At 43.9% G+C, this 6,000-nt stretch overlaps 1 protein-coding gene across 1 annotated transcript in view; it reads right to left on the reverse strand.

Moving 5' to 3' along the window:
* The window catches only part of Ankrd13c (ankyrin repeat domain 13C), a 70,693-nt gene extending 64,699 nt beyond the window's left edge, over positions 1-5,994 (reverse strand). The window contains exon 1 of the mRNA XM_019204699.2: positions 5,830-5,994. The gene's annotated coding sequence lies outside the window, so the exon portion shown is untranslated. The remainder of the gene's footprint in view (positions 1-5,829) is intronic.
* Between the last annotated feature and the right edge of the window lie 6 nt (positions 5,995-6,000).

The following is a 6,000-nucleotide window of genomic DNA, read 5'->3' on the forward strand; positions in this document are numbered from 1 at the left end:
TAACCACATTATCAAAAGATGTGTGAGCCAGAAATGACTGAGTCAAACAATCTAATCTCACTCTGCAGGTAAGAACATAATCGGAAATACCTATGAGCAAAAATGCCGCGGGCCAGGCTGAGCCAATAGTTTCCGCAGCCACGTGACGGTGAGCGTCCACATCACCATGGTTACCCAGGTAAAGGGAATCCAAGGAAAAGCCGCGGGCTCTCGGGGCATCAAGAGCCGACTCTGGCATCCGGATTACCCACCGCCCTCCCACCCCGTCACCATCAACTGCTCACACAAATCTCAAATTGGACGTCTCGCTTCTAACTTCGTGAACAAAACTGAATCTTGTTGGGTCAAATAGATGAAAATCCTTTCAGTAGCATTAAGACCAAGTTTTAAAGTATGCAAATCACCCGAAGGCTGGCACTGAAGGGGCAGATACTGCGTGCACAGGAACCGCTGTGTCCTCCTGACTCCTCACCCACTCAATTCGCCGCAAACCCTTGAGAAAAAACCCCACTCCACAGGCGGAAAAAGTATTTTCCAAAACTACCTATCTAGAAAAAGGGAGACTCGTGGCTCTAAAACTGTATTCTTTTTTCTAGACCACCAGTTTGAGTTTCAGAACCCCTGTATACTTTTTTTTTGGTGACAGGGTCTCGCCATGTAGCCCAGGTTGGACTCCAACTTGCAGTAATCCTCCTGCCTCAGCTTTCCGAGTGATGCGTGAGCACAACTATGCCTGGCTTCCTGGACACTCAAGAATTAAGGAAAATCATGAAACCTTTTATATGGATACATCTATTTATGTGTGTCATAATTAGAAATCAAAATTTTAAATTTCACTAAAATTGGGCAGCTAAATTTCAGGTCCATGTGCCTCTAAGAAAAGGAAAACAGAGTCACTAATGCAGTTTTCTGAGCTGATCTGCAGACAAAGTAGGAACTGCCCTGCATGTTTCTGTACAGATGACACTTCCCAACCAAAGACAGTGCATCCAATTTTCTGAAGGGGAAAAACAACCGCTGCACACAATGAACTGCTTTGAATGGTCTCATGTGAGATGACTGGTGTTAAGAATCTTGATTTTTTCATATTTGGAAGCATAATAAAGGATTTTAAATTTAAAGTTACAATAAACCCATTATGGGTTAATTTTAAAAAATCTTATTTCACCCTAGTTGGAATAACTATTATCCAAAAAAGAAAAATGTAACAAATACTGGGAAGGATGCAGAGAAACGGCAATTATTACACACTGCTGGTAGGAATATACTAAGTACAAGCACTATGGAAAACAGTATTGAGATTCTTCAAAAAGCTGAAAACAGAATCACATGATCCCACAATCCCTCTCCGGTGCACATGAGCAGGGGAAAGAAAATCATTTATCCAAAAGGTATCTGCACAGACACATGTATGGCAGCACCATGCACAAGAAAGAACAAGGAATCGACCGAGATGCTCACGGACAGACGACTGGATTTTAAAACTGATACACACACGTGTGTCAGTGTGTCTGTGTGTGGTACAATATCATGCAGCCACAGAAAGAGATAAAATCCTGTCACTTGTGGCAACATGGATGGAATTTGAGAAAAATGAACCAGGAAGAGAAGGTCAAATACTGCCTGTTCTCATTCATTCCTCAATTAGCCGGGCATGGTGGCACACGCCTGTTATCCCGGCCCTGGAGGCTGAGGCAGGAGAATTACGACGAATTTCAGGCCAGCCTGGCTACACGTTGAGTTCAAGGAGGTCAGATACTGAAACTCTTGTCTCAAGAAAAAAAAACGGGGGCCAGGGATTTAGCTCAGCGCACCTCCCTGCCTTGCAAGCACAAGGACCCGAATTCAATCCCAGGTACCAAAAAAAGAAAAGAAAAAAGCTGATTACATAGAAGAGCAGAATAATGGCCTATATAGGAAATAAGATTTTATTCATTTAACATACTTGTATCATATTTACTATGCTTCAAGAATCATGACACATTTAGAGCTTGGCGTGGTGGCACATGCCTGTAATCCCAGCAATAGGGAGGCTGAAGCAGGAGGATGGCTGTGAGTTTGAGACCAGCCTGGGCTACACAGTGAGTTCCAGGTCAGTCTCAACTACATAGTGACACCCTGTCTCTAAAAAAAAAAAAAAAAGAATCATGTGACACATTTTATAAAGCAGGGGCACATGACTGTAATCCCATGGCTAGGCTATAAAGTGAGAGACCTTGTCTCAAAAAAACAGAAAAAAAAGGTCACATGAGATAGGGAAACAAGTTAGGGATGTTTAATGTTTAGCCTGAAGACCAGAGGCCTCTGACTGCTGTCAAATACCCAAAGGGCTAGGTGTGGACCAGATGGAAAAGCCACCTCCTGTGACGCCATGCAGAAAACAAACACAAACGGGAAATCTGAACTCCAGAGTCTGTAAACAGGGAGGGGTATGGGGAAAAAATAAGAACCAAGACACAAGATCCCAATGATGAATGTAACTCTTGTTTGCTTTAAATGTACCAATAAACTAAATGGGAAAAAATAAAAATACAAAAAAAAAAAAAGGAAAAAAAAAAAAAAAAAAAAAAAAAAAAAAAAAAAGAGCTGGGAGAGCTGCCCCAGTGCCAGAACCTCTCCACCAGCCACTGTGTTAGATGAGGGTATGTTACAGAACTTTGTGCGCTGTGGATTAAAACACGCCCATGATGAGAAGGACTTTCTCGCACCACAGTGGGTTTCAATGGATATAAACACGCGCAGAGGCTGGTCACGGGCCTAGGGAGTCTGGCTATCAGTTTCACTTCTAGCTTTGTGACTCATTCTTTGGTAACCTGAGTGTCCCTACCTCTCTGGGGGTCACTTTTCCTACCTAAAAATGAGAACAAAGCTATTTGCCTGCAGGGCTGCTGGGGGAAGGAAACTGACCAAGCACACACAGCATGGTGGGAACGCCAGAGACATCACTGTGAGATCCTCAGCCCGCCCTGTGGCAGCCTGGCTCTGCTCTACACCTGTGCCCAGTGTTATTCTGCTGGAACCTACCGCGTTACAGCAATCAAGATGACACACAGCTTGTTTCTGTTTGAGCGATTTAAAAGGCACTTACCTCTTACAATTTTAAAGAAAAAATATCCTTAAAATCTAAGTAAAGGATCTCAATTAGTAAAATATCAAGAGCAAAATAATAATTCAGTACCATAACAGGGAAACTTATTGCAAGTGTCATGGGGGAAAAAAGACCAAAAAGAAGCAGAACATTAAGTGATTCTTCTAGATGAGGAGGAAGAGAGGGACACCACTTCACACAGGTGTGTGAGTCATCAGAAACAACTACACAAAGGCAGGTAAACAAAATAGAGACCTTCCTTGTGGAAACTGACCTTGAGTGGCCTGAGGGAAAGAGTTCAAAGGCTCCCTTTAACAAGGTCTTCCAGAGGCTGGATTACAGAACCTGAGGCCCAACAATCCTGGGATTCAGGGCTTTGGGTTAATGGTTGTCTCCTCTCTTAAAAAAAGTTAACTCTCAAAAGGAAGTTTCCGCGGAGGATTTATTTAGCTCAGTGGTTCTGCCGCCTGCCTCTTCAGCACAATGACCCAGAGTCCTATCCCCGGTACCCCGCCCCCCAAAAAAAGCTGAAATCAAAAGGAAGTTTTTGTGTTTTCTGAGCTATTTCAAGGTAATATAATTAAACTTAAAAAGGCAATGGCCAGCAGGGAATGGGGGCACAAACCTGTATTCCTAGCACTACTGGGAGCCCTAGGACAGAGGATCTCAAATTCAAGACTGGCCAGAGCAATTTAGCAATTTAAGAAGATTGTCTCAAAAATAAAACAAAAACCATCTTTCTTGCTGAGCATGGCAATGCATTCCTGTAGTCCCAGTATTCAGGGGGCTGAGGCAGGAGGATCACCAGCCTGACTACCTAGTAACACCCTGTCTCTCAAAACCAAAAGCCAAAAAAAAAGAAAGAAATCAAAAAAAATTTTTAAATTAGGTCCAGGGTTCAATCTCTGCAAAAAAATAAACTGTCCATTTTTAAAAAGTACAGTTTCAGGCTAGGGATTTAGCTCAGTGGTTCTGCCACCTGCCTCACAAGCCCAAGGACCTGAGTTCGATATTCAGTACCAAAAAAAAAAAAAAAGTACAGTTTATACGCAGACCAAATCTAAAAGACTTTCTAGTAATTGACTAATACACTGGGGGGCCTTTGACAACTGTTTCCCAAAAAGTTAGGATACAATTCTCATCAGCAAGCATTGTTACACTTGTTACATTAATAAAACGATAAATGTAGGAATGAAAACCTAGGGTTGGATTTAAGATACTATTTTTTTCAAGTCATGACTTATGATAAAAGATATGTGGTGATATTATTACAATTATAATACTGTAAATTCAGAAAGCAAGTGCAGGCCTGGGATTTAGCTCAGCGGTTCGCGGTGGCCTGCCTTGCAAGCGCAAGGACCCGAGTTCAATCCCCAGTACCAAAAAAAAAAAAAAAAAAAAAAAAAAAAAAAGAAAGAAAAAAAAAGAAAGCAAGTGCTGATGTTTGTGAACCATATAACAAAAAACTTACTTTTTAATTTCAATTTTTGTCCTAATTTTACATAAGGAGACTAGACAAACAGAATTGTGGGAGCTAATTTCACAGGCAAGGAGTACCTATCTTTCTAAGCAAAGAATTGAGAGCATATTCTAAGTAAATACAAGTTTCACCCGCTAAGTTAAAAGAAGGGCTCTCAGGGCCGGGGATTTAGCTCAGCAGCACCAAGACCGCCTCACAATTTTCTGAGATTGATCCCCAATACCAAAAACAACAACAACAAAAAAAAAACATTAGCTTTCACTAACAAACCTGTTGCTCCTGCTCTTGGGTTCAATCCCCATATCGTGAAAAAATAGTACAGTGAACCCTTGCCTTACGAACTAGATCACTTGCCGAGGGGTGCTTTTAACTAAGTCAATCCAGTTGAGAGCTGGACGTAAGCTATACATAACAAGAGGCAGAGGAATCTTCCACTAACCAAGCTGTTCGTATGTCGGGCCGGTCGTAGCTTGAGGGGGCCCACTGTAAATTTATCACTGCTTAAAAGACAGCTCAATCATGTCATTTTTTTAAACTAAGGAAGCAGAAAGAATTCAGCTGACAAGGCAGGCAAATGAGTCCTTAAACAAGCATCCTACACTTCCTCAAATAGGCCACGGTGATGAAGTTACCACGAAAAATCATAATGCTATTCTATTGTTAGTCATCGAGATGAGATTACTGGCAATTATCTACGCAAAACAGCCCAACAAAACAGCTACGAACGAACAGGTCGTTTTAATTAGTCCAGGAATCAGATGCCAACAAATTTCTGCTGCGGCTTTCAGAAATCCAAGGGTTCCAAGTTTCCTAACAGCACACAAACAAGAAGGCTAACCTGCGGGGGGTGGGGAGGGTCACAGCCAGGTGGCCTCAGGTGGAGATGTGCTCCCTGGGAGGGAGGGAGGGAAAAGGAAAGAGGAAATGTACAGGTTCAAAGTAAAGATCCTAAGGTGGCAAGGAGGGAAAGTTCCATAAATGAAGAAGAGCAGGTAGGATGAGGCAACCTACAAATATGGGGCAGGTGGAAAGCAGTAGAACGAAGACCCGGCTCCAAGATAAACACAACACTCCCCGTAGGCAACTCTGAGGCGGCCGGGAGGAAGCAACGTTCCCGCACCCAAAGGCACCGGCCTCCGAGCAAGGCACGCACTTAGAGGTACGCAGTGATCCCACAGGCACCGGGCAGGACGGAGGGGAGCCTGCTCGGGCAGGGGCTGGGGTGCACGGCCTGGCTCGGGAAGGAGGGGGCTCTCCTCACCGTGATTATCCTTCTGCCCGATGTTGTGCGTGCGGATGAGGGAGGACAATCTTCGCACATCCCCCTTGAAGACGCACTCGTGCACCGGGTAGTGCGCGGGGCAGCTACCCCCGGCCGAAACGACGGCGATGGGTCCGGTGCCGGCGAGAAGGGCCGGGGGCTGGGGGACGG

The sequence above is a fragment of the Fukomys damarensis genome, unplaced genomic scaffold (genome assembly GCF_012274545.1).
Source record: "Fukomys damarensis isolate Sample0158 unplaced genomic scaffold, DMR_v1.0_HiC HiC_scaffold_33, whole genome shotgun sequence".
Classification (NCBI taxonomy): Eukaryota; Metazoa; Chordata; class Mammalia; order Rodentia; family Bathyergidae; genus Fukomys; species Fukomys damarensis.